Source organism: Cibotium barometz, chromosome 52, assembly GCF_041138505.1.
Source record: "Cibotium barometz isolate CiBa-2024 chromosome 52, ASM4113850v1, whole genome shotgun sequence".
Classification (NCBI taxonomy): Eukaryota; Viridiplantae; Streptophyta; class Polypodiopsida; order Cyatheales; family Cibotiaceae; genus Cibotium; species Cibotium barometz.
The window spans coordinates 18,777,488-18,791,783 of NC_141097.1; positions in this window are offsets into that span (position 1 = coordinate 18,777,488).

Sequence of the window (14,296 nt, forward strand, 5' to 3'; positions counted from 1 at the left end):
AAAGACCTTATATTTGAAGCCCATTTGGGCCTCATGGTCCTCGACTTAACAACCTATATATATGTGAACACACCATGCTTGGCATATATATCCACGTATGAGCTCCTCAAGCACTTACTTTTCTTTGAATAAAGCACCAAACTTGGCATACATATACATCTAACATTCTAACCCAGTGTAGCGGTGACAATCTTAACACACGTGAGCAAACCATTAAAACAATCTTCAAGCAACTGGATTATCTCTCCTTGGAAGCCTATGCTCCTCGCCTCCATATGTTCAAAAAATATATATAAGATAATAACATTAGCTATTGCAAGATATAATTTTTAAAGCTGAAACCTTACAAAACTCATTCCGTGGATCAATATCTGAGATGAATAGTGTTTGAACAAGCTTGTATACAGCAAATCAAAAAATTATGTAATATCCCATGCTCATGCACAGAAAATCTAACTTATTAGGCTTTTCATAATACGATACTACACTTCACCAATCATTTACGCAAGATTTTGAGCTCTCTCTCTCTCTCTCTCTCTCTCTCTCTCTCTCTCTCTCTCTCTCTCTCTCTCTCTCTCTCTCTGGACGTTAAGTATTTCAAACCTAGCAAGAAAAATTAATAATGCTGCTATAAATGAAAGCAAGTCAAAAGCAAAACATTTGCTTATCCATGTGTTATAAAAATAAAGATGAACTCACCGTGCCCCTACAGCTATCTCAAGGATTTGAACCACCCCCCTTGAGCAATAGATGGGACACTCCATACTTGTGGATCTGCATGCTGGCTTTACCTCAATGTCAACCATTTATTCCACACAATGTAACTATATTTATTCCACACAATGTAACTATATTTATATATATCAATTCAATATTACAGCTAATGGTAGCACCAGTGTGGGAGATAAATTGAGGAATTTTGCCATCTAACTCCTATTTAACTTCATGTCTTTGCATCATAATAAAATAATTATCATTCTAAAAAAAGAAACATCAATCAACTTCAAAGCATGCACACTTACTGAAAGACAACATAGATTTCACACGTCACAACTTTGTAAACATTCTAAAAGAAACATCAATCAACTTAAAAGTATGCACACTTACTAAAAGACAACATAGATTGCACATGTCACAACTTTACAAACATTCTCCTTCTAAAGGCTTACTTGATTAATACAAAGATGTCTATGAATGTAGTCTCTGGCATTTCTAGGCTGTTGTATCAAGAAACATCAATCAACTTAAAAGCATGCACACTTACTTAAAAATAACATAGACTGCACATGTCATAACTTTGCAAACATTCTCTTTCCAAATGCTTACTTGATTGATACAAAGATGCCTATGAATGTAGTCTTTGGCATTTCTCGGCTGCTGTATCAATAGCTCATTCTCTACCTTCTGGGCATAGATTAGATTTACATTCTTCTGGATGCCATTTGCAATACCTCTTTGTAGACAACATTGGCTGTGTAGAACAAAATCTTTTACACACACTTTCACTGCATCTGATGATCTAACACGTGACATAGCAACATACAATTGTCCATGTGTGAATACTTGTGTGGCCAAATAAAGTCCCAACACACTCAATGTTTATCCTTAGGACTTATTTATTGACATACCAAAAGCTAGTCTCATAGAAAATTGTCTCTTGTGTCAAAAGACAATTGAAGCATAGATAGTATGAATGTTATCCTAGAAATAAAGACCATGTCTCCAATTTTTATACTCGTAATAATTTATCCTTCTATCACCTTTGAGTAAAATTTCTTACATATCAGTCCGATACCATTACAAAGTCCCCGTGCCAAGGGTCCAAATTGCGGAGTAGCATGATAGGAGCATTCATCTTTAGAAGCAAGTGATGAGAGGAGGGTAACCACTACCTAAGTTCAAACTATTCAAGTACTCAACTTCATACAATATTTTGTCATTCTTAGAAGAAATAATCAAATCTACACTATGTATTCTCTTTCAAGACCAGGTAATGCACTCAAGGCTAGTTCATTGATCTCATGGACCTCTTGATTTCGTGGTACAAGAATAGTGTAGCTTTGAAGAAACATGCATAATTCTCCACTCTTTGAAGATCTTTGTACACCCATTCTACCAAACTCAGCAAAGTTTCCATGGATCAACATTGGTGGTAGAATTACCACTCCACCTTGATTGTCTCGATGTTCTATAGAGTCATCCCCAATTTGTAAAGTCCATTTGACAAATTCTAGTTATGTGAAATCATAACCACTCTGAATAACCCACATGTTTTAGGTAAGCTTTAAAACATTCACATATCTCAAATATATGACCGGCACAACGTTGCATCAATAATACCCTCACGTGATCCCTTTGCCAAAACAGTTAATATTTACCTAAAGCCACCACCAGAGAGCATGATTTTCCCACCAAACACTATATCACTTTGCATGATTTCTTTTAATGTCTTATTCAATGTTTTATATGCATACCTATACATTATTGGAGTTTCATCCCAAATGACCAATCTTACAAGCTTCAACACCTCGGCCAATGGGCTATTACCTTTAATACTACATATGCTAAAAGCATTCAGAACCAATGGGATTTTGAAACATGAGTGTGCAGTGCATCCATTTGAAAGTAACAATGTAGCTATTCTAAAAGATGCACATGCCAAAGCAACTTGATTCTCTCCACATAATCGAGATAGGAAGGCATTATAAAGATATATTTTGCCTGATCCACCTGGCCCATCAAGGAAAAAAACACCACCATTGTTCAAATTAACGGCCTCAAGGATGGTATCAAATGCTCTTGATTGAGAACTATTAAGACTCATTTCCATGAAAAGAGCCAAATCAGCCTGTTGAACAGAATAAAACATTATATCTTCCATCAACAAACCATTGTTTACAGCAACACTTGATCTATCAAGAAGAGTCAACACTTCAAAATCATGTAGACATTTTCCATATTGTTGTAAGAGGTCTTGCATGTGTAATAGAGCTTAATTCTTAGCTATAGAATGACAAACACCAACGTCACTACACCTTCTCTACAAGCCATGAAAAAAAAATCATATGAAAGTTTGATAGAGAATTTGTTCCAAAGCTATTCGGGAGATATAGGCTCACAAAATACCAGAATAATGACAAAAAGTTAATGCAAATAGAATCCTATTTTCTGAAACAGAGCTTCTTGAAGACACATATACCACTCCTCATCACTCTCTAAAATTCCTCTAGCTTCACATGTAGCCTTAAAATAGGAATACAAATGTCCGTTCACTGTTCGGACTTCCTCAAGAGATTTACAGCCTTTACACACTATGAGTAACATGCGTAGATAGTATTGCTCACCTATACTCGGGCTAACAATATACATATGTCCAATCGTATTTGCCTTTTTTCTTTTAGTTCATGATCAAAGAGTTGTATTCCACACCCACTTGCAAGGGAAATCAACATATAGCAAGCTATTTGCATTGGCATGCAATTGATTAGCTCTGAACCATTCAGTGAGAGTAGTTCTTTGGTTTCTGTCACAACTAATTACATCACGCAAATCATCATGATCATTGAATATAACATGGTTTTGCATCGGAAGATGAACATGCAACCTTTGTATATCTGGCTTTTCATCATGCAAATCATATTGGTATAAGTGCCAACTTGCCTCTAACGCAAACACGTATTGTGCATCCAGATATTGACTTGCCTCTAACGCAAACACGTACTATGCATCCAGATATTGACTAGCCTCATCAATAACTCATGTGTATCTTGCAACTCTATAGTAGCTCTATCATGTCCTTTAATGCATACTTATACAAATATTTTTTTGTTGTAATGGTAGAGCATACTTCTATATTAATATGGGCTTTGTATCTCATAGAGAGAAAAGGGTTATATGAAACAACCCATTAACTACTATCCACCCTATGATCCTTTACTTGGATGAAACTACCATTGTCTCACCGCATGTATGTTGGTGGGGATACCCATTGTCATCAACAATAGTAGTCTCATAAAACTTTTAAGGATAACGATGTTTGCAACTCCCATTAACCATGTAAGGAGAGTGCAACTCCCATTAACGATGTTTGCAACTCCCATTAACCATGTAAGGAGAGTACATATTTAGTTCCCTGCATGGTCCATGGACATTACAATGACTAATTATGTTGTGCAGCTCAAGAAACATCACCTTATCTGGAAGTTCAGCACATACCAACTTATCATAGTGAGCAATCTCAGTAGGTTTACATCCACTTTTCAATATCAATAATATATGTGCATGTGACAAACCTCTTTTTTTGAAATTCAATAAACAGAAACAAATCCCACTACACTTCCTGTTAGATCTCCGTAGCGCCGCTCTACGGGTGCTACTACAGGAGGGGACCGCCTCTGGCTCACCACCCAGCCCGCAGAGAAAGAATGAGGATTGCCCCTCATCCCCTAGGCTATATAGTGTGTGGCCTGCCGTCCACACTAGCCTGGCCGCCCATGACTCCGCATGGGCGTCCTCTCGCATTGAACCCCAGATGGCCACGTCCTCGGTGCTCCGACCGAGGTGTTGATGCTAAAGCCCGTCTGGCCATCCGGTCTGCTGTCGTCGGTCACACAGGCGTTACAGCCTACGTGACATTACTCCCCCCTTAAGAAGAGTTCGTCCTCGAAAACAAACTAGGGAAACCTCTTGGAAATTGCACTATAGTGTTTCCAAGTAGCTGCCTCCTCATCCCTGTCTGTCCATTTAACAAGTACCTCCTGGTACACTTTATGTCGGGTTTGTCTGTCATGATACCCTAGAATCTTTTCAAGTTCATGTGGTATCTTTGGTGGCTATATCAAGTCCACCAAAATCTCTGAAAAAACTGCGTTCTCTAACCCGTGAACTGATTTCTTCAGTTTACTGACATGGAAGACAGGATGGACTTGAGAAATCTCCAATAACTCAAGTTTATATGCTACGTCCCCGATCTTCTTAAGGATTTTAAAAGGACCACAATATCTCGGAGAAAGTTTATCACACTTTCCTGTTTTCATGGTTTCTGATTGCGCAGGAACCTTGAGGAATACAAAGTCACCTTCTGCAAAGGTCACCTTTCTACGTCCTTTATCCGCATAAGTTTTAGCGCGATCCTGAGCGCTACGAATGCTCTCACATGCGGCTATGAGCATATCATTCATATCTTCAAGGAAATCCTTGACAAATTGAATCTTCTCCTTTTCTAGGCCTACAGCCATCGGAGATCTCAGCTGGAATCCATACATTAACATGAATGGTGTAAATCTAGTCGCTGAGTGTTTGGAGCTATTATAGGCAAACTCCAATAAGGGCAAGTACTCTTCCCAATTAGATTGCTTCTTACTAACATAAGAACGCAACGTATCCTCTAGAATTTGGTTAACTCTTTCAGTTTGACCATCAGACTCTGGATGATCTGCCGTACTCATACTCAGAGTAGTATCCAACTTTTTGAAGACTTCCCTCCAAAAATGATTGTTGAACTTTCTATCTCTATCTGACACTATATCTGTGGGCAGGCCATATAGCTTGTAGAGATGTTCAATAAAGAGTTTTGCCAACTCTGGTGTTTTAACAGTTTTCTTCGTGGCGATAAACTTTGCCATTTTAGTTAACCTGTCCACTACCACCCACACCGAGTCATTCCCTCGACTCGTCTTGGGTAAACCGGTAATGAAATCCATGGAAATGCTTTCCCATTTCCCCTGAGGAATCTCCAGCGGATGGAGTAGTCCTCCAACCTTAAGACGTTCGTGTTTATTGACCTGGCACTTATTGCATTTCAGCACATAAGTATGGACGTCCTTAAACAAACTAGGCCAATAAAACTGTCTTTTTACTAGTGCATAGGTCTTCTGAATCCCAGGATGACCCGCACTTGGACTATCATGACTTTCTTTAAGAATTTGGGCGCCCGAAAGTCACCAATAGTTGGTACACATACTCTACCCTTGTAGAGTAAGTACTCGTCGTCGTCAATGGAGTAATTAGTATATTTCTCTCCCCGACAAAGTTTATCACTCCCCTTTGAAGCCGTGGCAGTCAAAGGTGATGAAGGGCCTACGTCATAGCACTCCAGCTCCAAACTATACCTAGAAGACACGGCTAGTCTCTCCGGACTAACTCTCGCTTCCCTTCCCGTTGCACCTTCGGCCAGTCTCTCTGTACTAGCAATCCGTGCCAAACAACGAGGGAGGTGGTCACGTCTATGAAGAAGTGCGTACGCGTATAGCGCACCAGACCTCTCTAAAAGATGAATTGACAAGCTCCAAAGCAAAAAACATAGAAATTGCTTACCTGCAATGGAGAGCTTAGGTGTGTGCAAGGGAGAGAAAAAGGAGAATAGAGAGAAAATAGAGGAAACCCTTCCTTCCAGCTATGGCCAACTTCTTCTGTACACGACTTCTTGCTGTGTAGAAGATGATGAAGACCTTTGGGACAAGGTTATCCCCCCAATTTTGATTGAGAGCCAATCATTAAACAGTTGGGTCCGCTTCGCACGCCACTCGTCGCTCGCGATCCCGACACCAAGCTCTGATACCAATGTTAGATCTCCGTAGCGCAGCTATACAGGTGCTACTACAGGAGGGGACGGCCTCTGGCTCACCACCCAGCCGCCGCAGAGGAAGAATGAGGATTTCCCCTCATCCCCTAGGCTATATAGTGTGTGGCGTGCCGTCCACACTAGACTCCGCATGGGCGTCCTCTTCCACTGAACCCCGGATGGCCACGTCCTCGGCGCTCCGGTCGAGGCATTGACGCTAAAGCCTCGTCTGGCCATCCGGTCTGCCGCCGTCGGTCACAGACGTTACAGTCTACATGACACTTCCAAATAATGCTTTTTTCACCAATAAGTGCATCATATCCTTATGCTTCTCATAGAAGACCTGTGCCGTCATGTCAAGTTGATCTTGGGAAACCTAACTCGACAGTAAAGCATTGCTTATTTCATCCCACTTAGGATCACAAAAGTAAAGGTAATAAAGAGGTCAGGTTTACCTATCTTCCTAACAATTTCCATTAAATCATGATACAAGGCCTCCCAATATATGTAGATGGTAGAACTATCATGCATCCAACAATGCCCCCCTAGACTTTATTGACCCCATCGCTTATATTAACCATATCTGTAAGCCTTTGGTATACTTCAGCATGCAATGCTTTCTGGTTATTACATATCCATACTAACCTTGATTCTTCCATGCTGCAATATGCATCAATAATATACTGTTGCAAAAGCGTAGAAGGCAAGCATTTGTATCTTCTCTTATTTGTAATCTATATGCATAATATTGCAATTGAGTTACATTCTTTGTCTCCTCATTTGAACCTTGTCTATTCCTACAATGGAGTGGAATTCCAACATGCTAACCATCCTCTCCTCAAGGAAATAGAAGAGCATATAATAGAGGCATATATGAACGATGCAAGTTAAATATTCTTTTTATAGCACTTGTGCAAGACATTATTTGAATATCTCTATGACCTATATGAAAATCATCCCCTTGACCCAGCATGATAGCAGCTACCTCACTACCCATAGGAACCAAGTATTACCTTGAGGTTGATCGAGCTTCACTGATGACTATTCTCAAATCTACATGTAGGCTCGTTTGTAACGTTTCTCTCATTGTACGAAATGCATCGGCATATGGATTGTGTTCATACATCATTGTTTGTAACCTTTCAAGCACGTTGTGATTTAAAGAAGGCATCCCATGAAGTCTATTTTCCAATTCATGCTCTATATCATACATATATAATTGGGAAAATTGAGGAGCCACATCTCGTGTTTCATTAGGTATTATAGAACCAACACGATGATATGTAGTACCATGGATTTAAAAATTAAATACACCTCCCCCCTACTATGAACTAATTATCCAAGTGAGCATCCAGTGAAATGAATGCTAAGGCATTGTTATAAGATCATATATTCTTCCGGTATCCCTTACTTGCATTATCATTACCAAGTAAGAGATCGACTGATGTAGGAGGAGGATTTTCCAAAGGTAGTAAAGATATATTCCCACTTGCACAACAGTGTTTGCCCACATATTGTTAGAGCTTTCTTGACACCTTACATTTCCAAATTAGTGCACCACAAAAATGGCACTTATAAGCACAGGGTCCCTAAAGAGTGAAGAGTACAATCTTCGAAATATAACACCATGGTTGCTAGGTGCTTAACATTCTGAGGAGATGAAAACACACGCCTTATAGAATGAGATTCGGATTTAATACCTTTCACATCGCCAACGTAATAGAAAATAGGTTGAAAATTATCAACACCACCAATCTCAACTATAAGTAGCTTATTTAAATCAAAAGAAACAAGGCCTTCTGCCATATCTCTATGTGCCTAAATATTTTGATGTTCATTGATAGGTTCTTAAAGGACCATAGCAATAGAAGTTGATCTATTACCCAAATCTAAGTAAATTTTAGCATAGAATTCTCTATGTTCCTCCTCATCTTCAACTCTTCCAAATGTTTCAATTTCATTTACATTAAAAGTACTCCATTAAATTAGCATCAATTTGTTTTCGAATGCAAGCCCTTGTTTGCGAACAATTACCACAAGATGCACATGTTGCATCTAAAATTTAAAGCCGACAAACTTGGTTCAAACTTAGGTATATACAACTCCTAACCATCTTCAACCTCCTTCAAAAAAAAACAAAAAACCAAATACCTATTTTCTTTTTACAAAAATTCTTAACTTCAAATGGACAACAAAATATTATCTTATTACATTTATTCTACTTTAAGTGCCATTATGCTCACGTATAATCTTAGCCGCGTTATCACACATATGACCCTACTCTCATGTATATGCATGTATGTGTTTTCATGCATGTATGTGTGTATGATCATATGTGTGTGTGTGTGTGCGCGTTTGTGACCTGTAAAAGGGAGGGCAAGGGGGACATGAGTGGGGTAAAGTTTCCCCCCTCTCATGCCCCCCTTGCCCTCCCTTGCACACTGCTCTATGGCCTGCCGGCAAGGGAGGGCAAGGGGGGCATGAGTGGGGCAAAGTTCCCCCCCTCATACCCCCCTTGCCGACGTCTGGCAAAGGGGGAAAAGCTTCCCTCCTTGCCCCCCCTTACGGGCCAAGCCACAGAGCTGAGCACATGCTGGTCTGCGCGGCCAGCTCGTCGCAAGGGAGGGCAAGGGGGGCATAAGTTATGCCCCCCATTGCCCTCCCTTGTTGGCTAGCGTGTACAAAAGCATGAATGGGCTAAATCTTATAGCTGAGTAAACAACTCATGACTCTTTATTGTAGATGGTGTGAGAATGAACTTAACCATCTTGGTTAGTCTATCCACTACTACCCCCAAATAGAATCATGTCCTTGATTTGTTCTGGGTAGTCCCATAATAAAATCCATGGAAATACTTTGTGACTTGGATTTTGGTATCTCAAGTGGATGAAGTAAGCCACCTTGCCTAAGGTGTTCAGCCTTATTCACTTAACATTGGCTACACTTTTAACATTATCTTCAATATAGGCCCTCATTTATGGCCAATTAAAGTTTTCCTTAACTAATGCAAAGGTTTTTTAAGTTCTTGGGTGCCTTGCAATGGGAATATCATAACATTCGAAAAGTATCCTCTTCCTAATTTCATCAATGTCCGGCACACAAACTTTGTTACTTCTTATTAGGACCCCATTCTGAATGGAATACTATTGGACTATCTTCTCTTTACTCCTCTGGGATTCCGGACTTCCTAGATCTCTTGAGCTACCGCCAGTCTAAACTAGTTGCTAGATCCTTCCAAAGAAGTGATCTCCTTGGCAAAGCTCTTGAAGAGAGATAGAGATCGATTGAGAGCATCAACTTCAGGTATCCTACTAAGTGCATCTGCAACCCGGTTTCTAGAGCCCTTTTAGTATCGATGGCTGTGAACTTTAAATGATGATGGCTAGAGAATAACTTTTAAAACAAGTGTTCTCCTCATCTTTAATAACGAGAATTAAACTAGTTCTTAATAAAAAGATTCTTTTTTGTTTATATGCTTTCATCAAAGGCTTTCATCAAAGTATAATCTAAATAAACAACATATATAAATGTAGTTCTCATTTAAACTCATTAAGTTAAATTAAATTTAGGTACATTAAATTTAGGCTTTTATAAATTTATGTGTGAAAGCTAAAAAGATAATAATACTACAATTGCTATATCATCAATGAAGTGAAAAAACGTGTTTTTTTGCTTAAAAACTGGAAGCTAGTGCATATTGCTTGTTGCTCATGGAGTAGAAGGGAGTATTGTTTGTAGAATGGCACACAAAGCTTCTATCTCATGGACTGTAGGAGTTGACACCATATCTCGTTTTGTGCATCTACAGGATGGAAATTTGTTGTTGAGTGTATATTTCTTGCACAGCCTTTTACCATATAACTATAAGCTTATTACTTTGCATGCTATACTGCAGTATGGTGAAGTGAAATCTAAGGTAGAAATACCAATCACATAGAGATGTTGATGGTCATTTGCACTTCTTGGTCGATTCATCTTTGTCAATGGAGTATCGTATTGCCCATTGTCAAGAAGCTTATTATGTAGCAAATAGTGAGGATAAAAGTGTTAAAAAAAATAGTAATAGAAATTGCTCTAAAGGTAAGGGTAGTGATTCTATTGAGTTTATAGACTTGGAGAGTACTCTATTAGGTGCAAAAGATGAAGAACCTTTGGGCAAAATTTTGGACAAGATTGAAATCTCAAAAAATGAATCAATAGGCATGGACAACACCATTCAGAATGATGTTGATAATGAAGAGGACAATGCTACTGGCTCTGTTAATCATATAGTTCCTTGGCTGCTTTAGAATGCTAGGGGTAATCAAATTAAAAAACTCTTAGCAAAATCATCAAGACTAGTGGTGGCTATAACAGAGATACCATGGGCATATGACGATAATGTTGTTTTTGAGCTTCCACCAACATTTAGAAAGGGATCTAGTATGGATGGGATGCAACAGACATATGATGGTCATATGTGGTCAAGGCCAAGGAAATCTAATAAGTCATCACCGTGTGATGTTAAGCTTAGTAATTGTCTTGGTTCTCTCCAATGTCAAAGATACTCTTGCATCTATTATAAGAATAATCAACGATTTAACGAGATAGGTTCTTCCATGGTTTTTTGGAGAACAGAGTACCCAAAGGACTATTAGCTGAAGAAGAAAGGGCACAAATCACATGTCAATATTGCAAAAACATTGTTCGTTGTGTGTATACATGTCTCTGTTCAGTCTATTACATCATTCTTAAAGATAACTGTATGACACAACTAAGGTGATACACCAAGGTGAGCACAGTCATGATACACCAAGGTGAGCACAGTCATCCATTTGAGCTAGTATTACAAGACCTTTTCTCTAAGTACAAGATTTTAACAAATTTTATAAATTACTTTAAATAAGTTAACTACAAGTTAATACATCAACCTTAGAAAAAGAATTAAACGAAAAAATATTTATGAACACAAGACAAAAGCATTGGGTCCAATCTACCCCCCCATATGTAAGACCCGCGGTCTCACATATGAGTATTTCAATGATTTATTAAGGTATGAAGTAATTTGATACAATCATACATCTTCTTATCAGAGGAGAAAAGAGAACATAGAAAGAAAAGAGAGCTTCATCCAAGGAACCCGCAATTCTTACAAACCATGTTTAATCTCTCTCTCTCTCTCTCTCTCTCTCTCTCTCTCACACACACACACACACACACACTCATGAAATAATTAAACCATATAAGGAAAACAATAAGAGAATTAATACTCCTTATAAATGTTTGCCTGTCTCAGCCTATCTTGACTCCTTGTATAAAAGTATAGGCCTGCAACTTGCAGCCACTATCTCTCTGGTTTCATCAGAATATAGTTGAGTTGGTACTTAAAATTACAGAAATAGGCCTGGTCTACAACTCTACGCAAACCGTTTTGCTAAATTCAACCGTATGCAAAAACCAACCTACTTTTTGGGGACCTTTATCATAAATATGCTATTTTTATCATAAATTTATTTTCTTTATATTTCTCTAATTGTTTAGAGATATTCATGTACTCTCATCTCTAACTATAATTTTTATTGAATAAATATAATTAAATTCTCAAGAAAGTTCACTCACATAACAGCTAGGAACCTCAAGGGCTACTATTGAGAGACTAAGGAGGCTCATGGATACATTTTTGAACTACAGTAGTGGGCCTAGAAAAATACAGATACTTGTGGCTCAACAACTGCTTATGGACTCTTTAACATTTAATCATAACAAAACAGTGGGGGAATCAGAGCTTAATAACTTTTTAGAAGAGTTGATACCTCTTGTTCAAAATCAAACGTTTGCTTTTTATAGTCCATTGTCTAGAGTAAATTATATAATCCATAATAAAATTTAACACTTTAATTTTCTATGTAGGTTTAGGAGCATTGTTGCCTATGAGAAGAAGAAGAACACTTTGGTCATTGGGGATGGTTTTGATAACATTTTGTAATCAAGAAAAGATGTATGTTTCCTTTTTTCCATGGTAGTCGATTCCCAGGTCAAGGAAAAGCCTCCAACAATATCCACCAAAGGAAGAGGTTCAGGGGTTGATAAATAGGCTAAAGTGTCCTTCCTACATAGAGAGCAGGTCCCCAGGAGAAGTTGCACCCTATTTTTGGTCAGCAACAAGGAGTACAATGGAAAACAAATATTTCAATGGATGTGGTTTTGCAATCGTGATGTTTAGCACACATGGGGTGTGGATAAGCAAGTGAAGATTGTACCTCAATTACCTAGGATATGGCCAATTTCCAAGGGGACAACATGTTAGCTGTGCTGAAGTGAAATTACTTCAAGAGGCTGGTTTTACTTTGTGTATGGCTTGTCAATTGCCATTGTTTCAAAGATTTGATCCAAATCGTGGAGTTTTGGGCATGGATGGAATTACCCCTCCATCTAGTAAGTGGAGCAAAAAGTGGTGACATGGAACATCAAAAGAGGCAGAGAAAAAGATAGTCAGAGAAAAAGATAGTCAGAGCCCTTGAATTGAATGCGGTACTAATAGAAGAGACATGTGTTACGCCAAATGAGAATGTCAAATTTCATCTTCTCACTGAAGGGTACTATGAAGTTCATATCAAAGCAAAGCCTTACTACACTTGCCTTGATTTCCAAAAGAGAGAAGAGAAATAAGAAACCTTTTCTGGCGTGTAAACATATGTATTTCATCTATTTGCATGTTCTTGGACTACATCAACACCAACACATGAGTATGCATCAGCCAACACTACAAGGACGGGATATTCATTTTTTTTTTGGACAACATCATCTAATGAAGCCAGCTGAATCATAGGATGCAGACAACCTCAACATTTTGAGTAGCTTTTTAATAACTGAAGGATATTCAATATTTTGATTCTCGTTTGTAATTTGATGATATGTATCTCTTTTTATTCTAGTTGTTACTTTTTAATGTAGAGCCTTCATAGGAGATGATATCAATGTTTTTTTGCTATAAAGGGAATTCAATGTAGGCCTGCATTGGGATTTGATGAAACGTATCTCTCTTTGGTTCAATTGCTACTTCTAAATGTAGAGAATGGCATTTTAGCACAGCTTTCATTTATTCAAGGGTGTTCTGTCATGTCTGGTTACTAATTTTTAATGTAGAGAGGGTGAATATTTTTGTGAATAAAAGTTATTTTTAAGTTTAATATTCTGCTTAGTCTCTGAGAATATTTATGAGACAATTTTTCTCTCTCCACTAATATGCTTGTTATTTTGTTCTCTCTCTACTTTTATTCTCCTAGGTACACATCCTCTCTCTCTATATGTCTTTCTAGTTATCTCTCTACTTGGTACACATCCCCTTTCTATATGTTTATCACTACCACTAATGAAAGGAGGGAGCTTTGTTTGCAATAACATCATGTGTGCAAAAGCTCTATTTTTTGGTGTGTTTGTTCAAAAAGCTCTAAATAAAAAGGTCCTTATATTATAATCCTCACCAAACATATTAACATAAATAAATCTCTTTATCTATTAACTACAAACAAACACATATATAGAGAGAGAAAGGGCGACAATAAAACCAACCTCAAGTTGAAGACATAATGATATTCAAAACCACCAACTTTCCTGGCTATATCGACCTTCTGCCTTGCCTTTACATAATCACACACATAAACCAAAACAACAAAAAACTTATGGTCTCTCTCTTTCTCTTTCTCTTTCTCTTTCTCTCCCTCTCTCTCTATTTCTCTCTCACGCTGTCCCAAC